At 41.7% G+C, this 14,196-nt stretch overlaps 1 long non-coding RNA gene across 1 annotated transcript in view; it reads right to left on the reverse strand.

Annotated features, from left to right (window-relative positions):
* Positions 1–882: 882 nt before the first annotated feature.
* Positions 883–14,196, reverse strand: part of LOC133611418 (uncharacterized) — a 35,060-nt gene continuing 21,746 nt past the window's right edge. Inside the window, exon 5 of the long non-coding RNA XR_012050568.1 lies at positions 883–967. This is a non-coding gene — a long non-coding RNA (uncharacterized lncRNA). The remainder of the gene's footprint in view (positions 968–14,196) is intronic.

Below are 14,196 nucleotides of genomic sequence, written 5' to 3' on the forward strand. Positions count from 1 at the left end.
TCATCCCAGTCGCTTCACACTCAGCTGCGAACCGATCCAGTGAGAGCTGAAGATCCTGGCCAGATGAAGCCATCAGGACCAAATCATCTGCAAAAAGCAGAGACCTAATCCTGCAGCCACCAAACCGGATCCCCTCAACGCCTTGACTGCGCCTAGAAATTCTGTCCATAAAAGTTATGAACAGAATCGGTGACAAAGGGCAGCCTTGGCGGAGTCCAACCCTCACCGGAAACGTGTCCGACTTACTGCCGGCAATGCGAACCAAGCTCTGACACTGATCATACAGGGAGCGGACCGCCACAATCAGACAGTCCGAAACCCCATACTCTCTGAGCACTCCCCACAGGACTTCCCGAGGGACACGGTCGAATGCCTTCTCCAAGTCCACAAAGCACATGTAGACTGGTTGGGCAAACTCCCATGCACCCTCAAGGACCCTGCCGAGAGTATAGAGCTGGTCCACAGTTCCACGACCAGGACGAAAACCACACTGTTCCTCCTGAATCCGAGGTTCGACTATCCGGCGTAGCCTCCTCTCCAGTACACCTGAATAGACCTTACCGGGAAGGCTGAGGAGTGTGATCCCACGATAGTTAGAACACACCCTCCGGTTCCCCTTTTTAAAGAGAGGAACCACCACCCCGGTCTGCCAATCCAGAGGTACTGCCCCCGATGTCCACGCGATGCTGCACAATTATGTAATATCATGAGGCAAATCCTTATATATTTATATTAATAAAAGCAGCCCTCTTAGGGCAGACGTAATTGCAATGTGGCCCTCAATGAAAAGGAGTTTGACACCACTGTATTACCTTTTGTTTGAATTGCATGCACTGTCTACTTTTATCCACCAGAGGGCACTGCGCTGTAACGTCAACTTACCTCCCATTCCACAGCAGGGTCTCATTGAAGGCCCCTCCCCTTTGAGTCCAATTATTTGGTGTCCCAACACCAATCAAACACCAGCCTGAGGAGAGAAAAAAAAAGATTTTGTCTATTTGCAAGTTTTTGGGCAAAAGAGAATGGGTGCCTTCACTATTACACACTTCCATGTCTGGTGAATGACAGGGATGTGGTCACCATGACAACGGCTCACAGAAACATGAATTTGGAGGAGCAGATATGAACACGATTTTACATGATAACATTGTTACTGATCATTTTGGTGTGCTGATGTGGAAACTGAAATGACAAAAGTGTAACGTAGCGGTAAAGACAACTTTTTTTAGGTTGAACTAACGTCAAGCGTAAAAAAAAAAGTAACTACTGTTAATTGTTCAACTACAAATCAACTAGCATCCGACCCCCCGACCCCAAGCCTGGGATCAGCAACCCGTGGCTATCGAGCCGCATGCTATGCTCTTTACTGCCGCCCTAGTGGCTCCTTAGAGCATTTTAAAAAAATGATTGAAAATGGAAAAATATTGTTTTTTTTTTTTGAGGACAAAACAAACACAAACCTTCCTAATTGTTATAAAGCCCATTGTTTAATATGTTTGTGTGTATGCTTCACTGATGAGACTATTTGGTGAACATTGTTTTTACCTACCGTATTTTCCGCACCATAAGGCGCCCTGGGTTAAAAGCCGCGCCTTCAATGAACGGCATATTTCAAAACTTTGTCCACCAATAAGCCGCCCCGTGTTGTAAGCCGCATCTAACTGCGCTAAAGGAATGTCAAAAAAACAGTCAGATAGGCAGAGGTGTGGACTCGAGTCACATGACTTGGACTCGAGTCAGACTCGAGTCATGAATTTGATGACTTTAGACTCGACTTGACAAAATGTAAAAAGACTTGCAACTCGACTTAGACTTTAACATCAATGACTTGTGACTTCACTTGGACTTGAGCCTTTTGAATTGACATGACTTGACATGACTTGCTACTTTCCCCAAAACCCAAAGATGAAAAAGTTATTCGGGAGCGCTCCGTATTTTTCATTGTGTACTTGTCTATCAGCGTTGCGTGTGTCAGCTGGTGTGCTCTCAGTACAACAGCCAATCAAATTAGATCTACTTTGTTTTCATCACACAGCATTCATCCAATCAAATTGCAGGACAACCAACGAAGAAGACATGTCCAAACCACACGCCAGTGAACAAAAAATGATACCTAAAATAATTTTGTTTGGGTATAAAAATTACGAGGTGGTCAACACAAAACGGTTTGCAGTATGCAACACATGCGGTTTGAAAATTACTGATGGAGAGGCAACAACTTCCAACTTCGTCCGGCATTTGAAGTTGCACAAAGAACGGTAAGTTTTGAATGTAAGATAACGTTTATTGGCTAAGTAACGTGACTTTTATTTGCTGTGTAGTTAAATCAGTGAGGCTGTAAACTCACTGCTAACGTTATAACGTTATTGCAAACACGGGAATCTGTTGCAGTTCACTACCTTATTCATACTTTTTGTTCAGTGATTTTTTTCAAGCAGGGTTACGTTAGTCAATATATCACACGTAACGTTAGACGGCGGTCAGCAGCACCGCGTATTTTAGCCACCTAAAAAAAGACAAAAATAGTAAAATAAAGGTCAGTTAAAATGTATACTATATTATGAATACGTGTACTGTTTTAGCTAGCTTTCTGACATACTGTTGGTTGTTTACCTCAGTGGTCCCCAACCACCGGGCCGCGGCCCGGTACTGGTCCGTGGATCGATTGGTATCGGGCCGCACAAGAAATAATTTTTTCTTTTTTTAATTAAATCAACATAAAAAACACAAGATACACTTACAAGTAGTGCACCAACCCAAAACAACTCTCTCCCCCCTTTTGTTCTGGGCATTGAACATGAAGACTCTTCCTTCACTGTTCCGAGTGGCCATGAGAGTCTTGTCAGTGCCTGCCTCCAGTGCTCCAGTGGAGCGAGTTTTCAGCCATGGTGGCATCATACTACGCCCCCATCGTGCACAAATGACTGACAGACTCTTGGCTAATTTGGTCTTTTGCAAATGCAATGCAGCATAGGGCCCTGACATATAAAAAGTACAACTTTTTTGTTATGTTCACGTATATGTCATGTTTTTTCAATGTTAACACTTTTGTACAAATAAGTACATTTGCACTTTATTTTTCAATGTGTTTGTTCTGTAAAGGAATGAGTTAATGTTTAAAATGACTGGTTAATAGTGCTATTATAAAGTGCAATGTCAGCACAATTTTCTTTCCTGCAATTTCAAATGCACTTGTTTTAATAAATAAATACAGCGTTTGAAAAGCATACACAATCTGTGTTAATATATTAGTCTGTGGTTAAAAGGACTTGAAAGGACTCGAAACTCAAAATGCAGGACTTAGGACTTGACTTGAGACTTTCCAGTCTTGACTTTGGACTTGACTCGGGGCTTGCCTGTCTTGACTCGGGACTTGACTCGGACTCGAGGGCAAAGACTTGAGACTTACTTGTGACTTGCAAAACAATGACTTGGTCCCACCTCTGCAGATAGGTCAGTCAAACTTTAATAATATATTAAAAACCAGCGTTCTAACAACTCTGTTCACTCCCAAAATGTACGCAAATGTGCAATCACAAACATACGTATATCAACATGGACAGAGCTGCGTGAAAAAAGCCACCCGGCCTCTTCGCGTAAACTTAAACTTACCTTAACCACTCGCTCATCTTTTCTTCATCCATCCCTTCGAGTTAGCTTTTATGATGACGCCGGCTGGAAAGGTCTCTTTTGGCAAGGTCTTCCTTTTGAATATCACCATGGGTGGAAGTTTCTGGCCATTAGCATGGCAAGCTAGAACCACAGTGAAGGATGACTTCTCATTCCCTGTGGTGCGAATATTCACCGTACGTGCTCCCGTTGTATCCACAGTGCGGTTCACAGGAATATCAGTTGCTGTGAAATACGGTAGTAATCCGTGTGCGGATGGAGAGATTGCGTCTTTTCATGAACCGGATCCTTGTCGCTTAGTAGGAGCCATTTTGTGGTCTTTACAGATGTAAACACACAAAGGAAATGAAACGTACGGTGATATCCGCGCGCTTTTTCTTCTTCTACGCGGGCGGGTGGTTCCTTACAGTAGAAGAAGAAGCGCTTCCTGTTCTATGGGGGCGGGTGCTTACCTTGGCGGTTGCTTGCGTAGAAGAAGAAGCGCTTCCTGTTCTACCGGGAAAAAAGATGGCGGCTGTTTACCGAAGTTGCGAGACCTAAACTTTATGAAAATGAATCTTAATATTTATCCATATATAAAGCGCACCGGGTTAAAAGGCGCACTGTCAGCTTTTGAGTAAATTTGTGGTTTTTAGGTGCGGCTAATAGTGCGGAAAATACGGTACTAATTTCGGCCTTTCTTCTCACCATAGTGTGGACTGTGTTACAGTTTTACATGTAAAATCTTCCACTCCTTTCTCTCATTTTGTCCACCAAAAGTTTTATACTGTATGTGAATGCACAAAGGTGCGCTTTGTTGATGTTATTGACTTGTTGGAGTGCTAATCAGGCATGACTGCAAGCTAATCAATGCTAACATGCTATTTAGGCTAGCTGTATGTACATATTGCATCATTATGCCTCATTTGTAGGTATATTTGAGCTCATTTAATATCCTTTACTTTTATCCTATTTGTGTATAATCTAATTTTGCATGTCTCATGAGACATTATCTGTTTCTAATATTGGCTGCATTTCATATACAGGTAAAAGCCAGTAAATTAGAATATTTTGAAAAACTTGATTTATTTCAGTAATTGCATTCAAAAGGTGTAACTTGTACATTATATTTATTCATTGCACACAGACTGATGCATTCAAATGTTTATTTCATTTAATTTTGATGATTTGAAGTGGCAACAAATGAAAATCCAAAATTCCGTGTGTCACAAAATTAGAATATTACTTAAGGCTAATACAAAAAAGGGATTTTTAGAAATGTTGGCCAACTGAAAAGTATGAAAATGAAAAATATGAGCATGTACAATACTCAATACTTGGTTGGAGCTCCTTTTGCCTCAATTACTGCGTTAATGCGGCGTGGCATGGAGTCGATGAGTTTCTGGCACTGCTCAGGTGTTATGAGAGCCCAGGTTGCTCTGATAGTGGCCTTCAACTCTTCTGCGTTTTTGGGTCTGGCATTCTGCATCTTCCTTTTCACAATACCCCACAGATTTTCTATGGGGCTAAGGTCAGGGGAGTTGGCGGGCCAATTTAGAACAGAAATACCATGGTCCGTAAACCAGGCACGGGTAGATTTTGCGCTGTGTGCAGGCGCCAAGTCCTGTTGGAACTTGAAATCTCCATCTCCATAGAGCAGGTCAGCAGCAGGAAGCATGAAGTGCTCTAAAACTTGCTGGTAGACGGCTGCGTTGACCCTGGATCTCAGGAAACAGAGTGGACCGACACCAGCAGATGACATGGCACCCCAAACCATCACTGATGGTGGAAACTTTACACTAGACTTCAGGCAACGTGGATCCTGTGCCTCTCCTGTCTTCCTCCAGACTCTGGGACCTCGATTTCCAAAGGAAATGCAAAATTTGCATGGTTGGGTGATGGTTTGGGGTGCCATGTCATCTGCTGGTGTCGGTCCACTCTGTTTCCTGAGATCCAGGGTCAACGCAGCCGTCTACCAGCAAGTTTTAGAGCACTTCATGCTTCCTGCTGCTGACCTGCTCTATGGAGATGGAGATTTCAAGTTCCAACAGGACTTGACGCCTGCACACAGCGCAAAATCTACCCGTGCCTGGTTTACGGACCATGGTATTTCTGTTCTAAATTGGCCCGCCAACTCCCCTGACCTTAGCCCCATAGAAAATCTGTGGGGTATTGTGAAAAGGAAGATGCAGAATGCCAGACCCAAAAACGCAGAAGAGTTGAAGGCCACTATCAGAGCAACCTGGGCTCTCATAACACCTGAGCAGTGCCAGAAACTCATCGACTCCATGCCACGCCGCATTAACGCAGTAATTGAGGCAAAAGGAGCTCCAACCAAGTATTGAGTATTGTACATGCTCATATTTTTCATTTTCATACTTTTCAGTTGGCCAACATTTCTAAAAATCCCTTTTTTGTATTAGCCTTACACAATATTCTAATTTTGTGACACACGGAATTTTGGATTTTCATTTGTTGCCACTTCAAATCATCAAAATTAAATGGAATAAACATTTGAATGCATCAGTCTGTGTGCAATGAATAAATATAATGTACAAGTTACACCTTTTGAATGCAATTACTGAAATAAATCAAGTTTTTCAAAATATTCTAATTTACTGGCTTTTACCTGTAGTTGTGTGCCATGTTGTTACAGACCACAGCAAACATTACCTAGCTTGCCAAATATTGTAATAAATCTATTAAAAGAAGACAGCCTGTCCAGCCATCCATCCATCTTCTTCCGCTTATCCGAGGTCGGGTCGCGAGGGCAGCAGCTTCATCAGGGAAACCCAGCCTGTCGTTTCCTTTAATGTCTATACCTTTGACCATTAAAAGCCAGTAATTTCCAGGAGTTATCTCACCTTCTGAGTAGCCTCTGATTTACTAATGCTTTCTAATGTTGTAAAAATGTGTAGAATAAATATAACATTTCAACGAAGATTTGCTTCAGCTTGCGACACATAGTCATTTTGATAGTAGGCTTTTATAGCAAATATAGACACTTATGTCACGTGTTGCCTTCATTATAAGACATTTTGTCATTTTTTTGCGGCTCCAGACAGATTTGTTTTTTGTATTTTTGGTCCAATATGGCTCTTTCAACGTTTTGGGTTGCCGACACCCTGGTTTAAACCCTAAAAATCTTGGATTTCCTTACATGGTGACATAACCTAAGTACGTTAACTGCTTATTTGTAGAGATGTCCGATAATATCGGACTGCCGATACCATCGGCCGATAAATGCTTTAAAATGTAATATCGGAAATGATCGGTATCGGTTTGAAAAAGTTAAATGTATGACATTTTAAAACGCCGCTGTACGGAGTGGTACACGGACGTAGGGAGAAGTACAGAGCGGTTGCGTCTCCCAGTCATACTTACCAACCCTCCCGGGAGACTCCAAATTTCAGTGCCCCTCCCGAAAATCTCCCGGGGCAACCATGCTCCCGAATTTCTCCCGATTTCCACCCAGACAACAATATTGGAGGCGTGCCTTACAGACACTGCCTTTGCGTGCTGGCCCAATCACATAATATCTACGGCTTTTCACGCACACACACAAGCGAATGCCATGCAAACTTGGTCAACAGCCATACAGGGCACATTGAGCGTGGCCGTATAAACAACTTTAACACTGTTACAAATATGCCCCACACTGTGAACCCACACCAAACAAGAATGACAAACACATTTCGGGAGAACATCCGCACCGTAACACAACATAAACACAACAGAACAAATACCCAGAACCCCTTGCAGCACTAACTCTTCCGGGACGCTACAACAGTGATTTTTCAACCTTTTTTGAGCCAAGGCACATTTTTTTGTGTTGACAAAATCCGGAGGCACACCACCAGCAGAAATCATTAAACAACGAAACTCGGTTGACAGAAAAAAGTCGTCGTCGCAATTGTTGGATATGAATTCAAACCATAACCAAGCATGCATCACTATAGCTCTTGTCTCAAAGTAGGTGTACTGTCACCACCTGTCACATCACCCCCTGACTTATTTGGAGTTTTTTTTCTGTTTTCCTGTGTGTAGTGTTTTAGTTCTTGTCTTGTGCTCCAATTGTGGTTGCTTTTTCTCTTTTTTTGGTATTTTCCTGTAGCAGTTTCATGTCTTCCTTTGAGCGATATTTCCCGCATCTACTTTGTTTTAGCAATCAAGAATATTTCAGTTGTTTTTATCCTTCTTTGCGTGGACATTGTTGATTGTCATGTCATGTACGGATGTACGTTGCGGACGCCGTCTTTGCTCCACAGTAAGTCTTTGCTGTCGTCCAGCATTCTGTTTTCGTCTACTTTGTAGCCAGTTCAGTTTTAGTCTCGTTCTGCATAGCCTTCCCTAAGCTTCAATGCCCTTTCTTAGGGGCACTCACCTTTTGTTTATTTTTGGTTTAAGCATTAGAAACCTTTTTACCTGCACCCTGCCTCCCGCTGTTTTCGACATCTACAAAGCAATTAGCTACCTGCTGCCACCTACTGATATGGAAGAGTATTACACGGTTACTCTGCCGAGCTCTAGACAGCACCGACACTCAACAACAACACATCATTTGCAGACTATAATTACTGGTTTGCAAAAAATACTTTTTTACCCCAAATAGGTGACATTAGATAATCTCCCACGGCACACCAGACTGTATCTCACGGGCGGCACAGTGGTTGAAAATCACTGCGCTACAATATACACCCCCCCCCCCCCACACACACACACACACCTCAACCCCGCCCACCTAGACCTCCTCATGCTCTCTCAGGGATTTGGGAGCATGTCCCAAATTCCAAGCTGCTGTTTTGAGGCATGTTAAAAAAAATAAGGCACTTTGTGACTTCAATCATTTTTTTCCATAACTTCAGCTGATTTATTTCGGAAAACCTTGTTACATTGTTTAATGCATCACAACAAAATTAGGCATAATAATGTGTTGATTCCACGACTGTATATATCGGTGTCAGTTGATATCGGAATCGGTAATTAAGAGTTGGACAATATCGGAATACCAGATATCGGCAAAAAAGCCATTATCGGACATCTCTACTTATTTGTTCAATTTTTATGCTAACTTTAGCATGCTAAGTTTTTTTGTTGTTGCTAATTTTGCATTTGTCTATAAATCTGTCTCTGAGCAACCGCGAGCCAGAGGTTGACAGCACAGATGCAGAGGTGTGGACTCGAGTCACATGACTTGGACTCGAGTCAGACTCGAGTCATGAATTTGATGACTTTAGACTCGACTTGACAAAATGTAAAAAGACTTGCAACTCGACTTAGACTTTAACATCAATGACTTGTGACTTCACTTGGACTTGAGCCTTTTGAATTGACATGACTTGACACGACTTGCTACTTTCCCCAAAACCCAAAGATGAAAAAGTTATTCGGGAGCGCTCCGTATTTTTCATTGTGTACTTGTCTATCAGCGTTGCGTGTGTCAGCTGGTGTGCTCTCAGTACAACAGCCAATCAAATTAGATCTACTTTGTTTTCATCACACAGCATTCATCCAATCAAATTGCAGGACAACCAAGGAAGAAGACATGTCCAAACCACACGCCAGTGAACAAAAAATGATACCTAAAATAATTTTGTTTGGGTATAAAAATTACGAGGTGGTCACAAAACGGTTTGCAGTATGCAACACATGCGGTTTGAAAATGACTGATGGAGAGGCAACAACTTCCAACTTCGTCCGGCATTTGAAGTTGCACAAAGAACGGTAAGTTTTGAATGTAAGATAACGTTTATTGGCTAAGTAACGTGACTTTTATTTGCTGTGTAGTTAAATCAGTGAGGCTGTAAACTCACTGCTAACGTTATAACGTTATTGCAAACACGGGAATCTGTTGCAGTTCACTACCTTATTCATACTTTTTGTTCAGTGATTTTTTTTAAGCAGGGTTACGTTAGTCAATATATCACACGTAACGTTAGACGGCGGTCAGCAGCACCGCGTATTTTAGCCACCTAAAAAAAGACAAAAATAGTAAAATAAAGGTCAGTTAAAATGTATACTATATTATGAATATGTGTACCGTTTTAGCTAGCTTTCTGACATACTGTTGGTTGTTTACCTCAGTGGTCCCCAACCACCGGGCCACGGCCCGGTACTGGTCCGTGGATCGATTGGTATCGGGCCGCACAAGAAATACAATTTTTTTTTTTTTTTTTTTTTAATTAAATCAACATAAAAAACACAAGATACACTTACAAGTAGTGCACCAACCCAAAACAACTCTCTCCCCCCTTTTGTTCTGGGCATTGAACATGAAGACTCTTCCTTCACTGTTCCGAGTGGCCATGAGAGTCTTGGCAGTGCCTGCCTCCAGTGCTCCAGTGGAGCGAGTTTTCAGCCATGGTGGCATCATACTACGCCCCCATCGTGCACAAATGACTGACAGACTCTTGGCTAATTTGGTCTTTTGCAAATGCAATGCAGCATAGGGCCCTGACATATAAAAAGTACAACTTTTTTGTTATGTTCACGTATATGTCATGTTTTTTCAATGTTAACACTTTTGTACAAATAAGTACATTTGCACTTTATTTTTCAATGTGTTTGTTCTGTAAAGGAATGAGTTAATGTTTAAAATGACTGGTTAATAGTGCTATTATAAAGTGCAATGTCAGCACAATTTTCTTTCCTGCAATTTAAAATGCACTTGTTTTAATAAATAAATACAGCGTTTGAAAAGCATACACAATCTGTGTTAATATATTAGTCTGTGGTTAAAAGGACTTGAAAGGACTCGAAACTCAAAATGCAGGACTTAGGACTTGACTTGAGACTTTCCAGTCTTGACTTTGGACTTGACTCGGGGCTTGCCTGTCTTGACTCGGGACTTGACTCGGACTTGAGGGCAAAGACTTGAGACTTACTTGTGACTTGCAAAACAATGACTTGGTCCCACCTCTGCACAGATGTGTGCAAAACGCTGCCGTGTTTGTGACTTCTGGGAGCGTTTGTTATGACGCTTCTGTCAAATTGTCTTTTGTAAAGACAGAACAACAAAGTACGACAACTGAGCATATTCATGTCATTCTTACTCAATTCCATAAGGGGTCGTTTTAAAAGCGCGTTAGAAAGCAGTGTTGATTGATGGTGGTATAGAAGCCATTACTGCCGTCTAGCTCGGCACACACATGATGAATAGATATCATCTGCTTCAAATCTCTTTTAAAGAGTCTGTCTTAGCGTCCATTAAAGAATCTTCTCCGTACCTCACCCCCCCCAAAAAAAGTATCCTGCCAGGTGAGAGCGTAGCCACGGATCAGTGCGGAAATGAGCAAAAAGGTTATGAATATTTTTTGTGTTCCAGTGAAGACTGAAAGGTCACGTGAGGAATTCTAACAGTGATTCATTAGAAAATATGAAAGCAGACCTTTTGACAAGCATTGATCCGAAAGAAAGTCATGAATCTTCCTTTTCAAACTGTCTCTCGTGCTAATTATTCTTTACAACACTTATGATGTGAATCTAATATAGTCCTGGCTCCTGTTGCTGACACTTGTTGCCGGGCAGAATTGGATGGAAGCACAATTTGGACGATTCTAAAATGTTCAACTTAAGAGACGAGGTCTCGACCCCCTTTGTTCGCATTTTCAATTTCTTAAAGGAAATTAAAGCTGCAAGCAGCGTTGGTCGGGCCCGCGTATTTGGCAGGTGCTAGTCCTAAGTGTCCCAATACTTTTGTCTACTTTTAGTCTGCAGTGTCCCAAGACTTTTGTCAAGTGTACCTACCTTGTCTGCATTGTGTGGGCACGTTGGTGCTTCCTGCTTTTAAGCAGCCATCTTAAAAAAACAGCAGTGCAGCAGCATCAGCGCAGCGAGTCTTTGAAGGGTCATAAAATCAAAACTGGAGCAGGTATTAAAAAACTGTTCTGTTAATTTATACACAAGGGTTTAATCTCTCTCCTGTGTAAGTTTGAAGCCGAAACGACAAACGCCCTCAGAGGAGATAGTTTTTGAAGGAAGGTGACCGGTTTTTACTAAAAAATTGTTTTGAAGGGGGAATAGCAAACTTCCTGTTGATTTTTGCTGGGGGTTGTCAATTAATGAAATGTAGGTCTAAATGAGACCTACGGAGAGGTTTTTGTTTCATGTCTCTCCGACCTTCCCAGTGGGAGTTACAGGCAGTTTTGTAATTTTTTTCGTCTGAGCAGCAGTTTTTTCTCCGTTTTATTAAAAAATTGCTGTAGAGCGCAATTTTTGAATTCGGGGTTAGGTTTTTTTAATAGATCACAGTTTTTGCCAGTCCTGATGTGTGTGTTCAGTTTTGTGAGTTTTGAAGCATGTTAAGGGGGTCAAATTGCAGCTCAAAGAGGCAGTAAGTTTGAAGCCGAAACGACAAACGCCCTCAGAGGAGATAGTTTTTGAAGGAAGGTGACCGGTTTTTACTAAAAAATTGTTTTGAAGGGGGAATAGCAAACTTCCTGTTGATTTTTGCTGGGGGTTGTCAATTAATGAAATGTAGGTCTAAGTGAGACCTACGGAGAGGTTTTTGTTTCATGTCTCTCCGACCTTCCCAGTGGGAGTTACAGGCAGTTTTGTAATTTTTTTCTTCCGAGGAGCAGTTTTTTCTCCGTTTTATTAAAAAATTGCTGTAGAGCGCAATTTTTGAATTCGGGGTTAGGTTTTTTTAATAGATCACAGTTTTTGCCAGTCCTGATGTGTGTGTTCAGTTTTGTGAGTTTTGAAGCATGTTAAGGGGGTCAAATTGCAGCTCAAAGAGGCAAAAGTGACTGTTTTTAGTACTTTTTTGTCTTGAAGGGGGAATTGCCAACTTCCTGTTGATTTTAGCCCGAGGATGTACTATTATGAGAACTAGGTCTAAGTCAGACCTACATAGAGGATTTTGTTTCATGTTTTTCCGACCTTCCTAGTGGGAGTTACAGGCAGTCTAGTTTTTTTTTTTTCTAGGGGGCGCTAGAGCGCAATTTTTATTTTTGGGGTTTGGTTTTTTGATCAAAAGGCAATTTTCGCAGGTCCTGATGTGTGGGTCAAATTTGGTGAGTTTTGAAGCATGTTAAGTGGGTCAAATTAGTGTTCAAAGAGGCGGCGGTAGAATAAAGAAAGAATAAAGAATAATTAAAGCTGCAAGCAGCGTTGTTCGGGCCCGCGTATTTGGCAGGTGCTAGTCCTAAGTGTCCCAATACTTTTGTCTACTTTTAGTCTGAAGTGTCCCAAGACTTTTGTCTAGTGTACCTACCTTGTCTGCATTGTGTGGGCACGTTGGTGCTTCCTGCTTTTAAGCAGCCATCTTAAAAAAACAGCAGTGCAGCAGCATCAGCGCAGCGAGTCTTTGAAGGGTCATAAAATCAAAACTGGAGCAGGTATTAAAAAACTGTTCTGTTAATTTATACACAAGGGTTTAATCTCTCTCCTGTGTAAGTTTGAAGCCGAAACGACAAACGCCCTCAGAGGAGATAGTTTTTGAAGGAAGGTGACCGGTTTTTACTAAAAAATTGTTTTGAAGGGGGAATAGCAAACTTCCTGTTGATTTTTGCTGGGGGTTGTCAATTAATGAAATGTAGGTCTAAGTGAGACCTACGGAGAGGTTCATGTCTCTCCGACCTTCCCAGTGGGAGTTACAGGCAGTTTTGTAATTTTTTTCTTCCGAGGGGCAGTTTTTTCTCCGTTTTATTAAAAAATTGCTGTAGAGCGCAATTTTTGAATTCGGGGTTAGGTTTTTTTAATAGATCACAGTTTTTGCCAGTCCTGAGGGGGTTGTCAATTAATGAAATGTAGGTCTAAGTGAGACCTACGGAGAGGTTCATGTCTCTCCGACCTTCCCAGTGGGAGTTACAGGCAGTTTTGTAATTTTTTTCTTCCGAGGAGCAGTTTTTTCTCCGTTTTATTAAAAAATTGCTGTAGAGCGCAATTTTTGAATTCGGGGTTAGGTTTTTTTAATAGATCACAGTTTTTGCCAGTCCTGATGTGTGTGTTCAGTTTTGTGAGTTTTGAAGCATGTTAAGGGGGTCAAATTGCAGCTCAAAGAGGCAAAAGTGACTGTTTTTAGTACTTTTTTGTCTTGAAGGGGGAATTGCCAACTTCCTGTTGATTTTAGCCCGAGGATGTACTATTATGAGAACTAGGTCTAAGTCAGACCTACATAGAGGATTTTGTTTCATGTTTTTCCGACTTTTTTAATAGATCACAGTTTTTGCCAGTCCTGATGTGTGTGTTCAGTCTTGTGAGTTTTGAAGCATGTTAAGGGGGTCAAATTGCAGCTCAAAGAGGCAAAAGTGACTGTTTTTAGTACTTTTTTGTCTTGAAGGGGGAATTGCCAACTTCCTGTTGATTTTAGCCCGAGGATGTACTATTATGAGAACTAGGTCTAAGTCAGACCTACATAGAGGATTTTGTTTCATGTTTTTCCGACCTTCCTAGTGGGAGTTACAGGCAGTCTAGTTTTTTTTTTTCCTAGGGGGCGCTAGAGCGCAATTTTTATTTTTGGGGTTTGGTTTTTTTATCAAAAGGCAATTTTCGCAGGTCCTGATGTGTGGGTCAAATTTGGTGAGTTTTGAAGCATGCTAAGTAGGTCAAATTAGTGTTCAAAGAGGCGGCGGTAGAATAAAGAAA

The sequence above is a fragment of the Nerophis lumbriciformis genome, linkage group LG08 (genome assembly GCF_033978685.3).
Source record: "Nerophis lumbriciformis linkage group LG08, RoL_Nlum_v2.1, whole genome shotgun sequence".
Lineage (NCBI taxonomy): Eukaryota > Metazoa > Chordata > Actinopteri > Syngnathiformes > Syngnathidae > Nerophis > Nerophis lumbriciformis.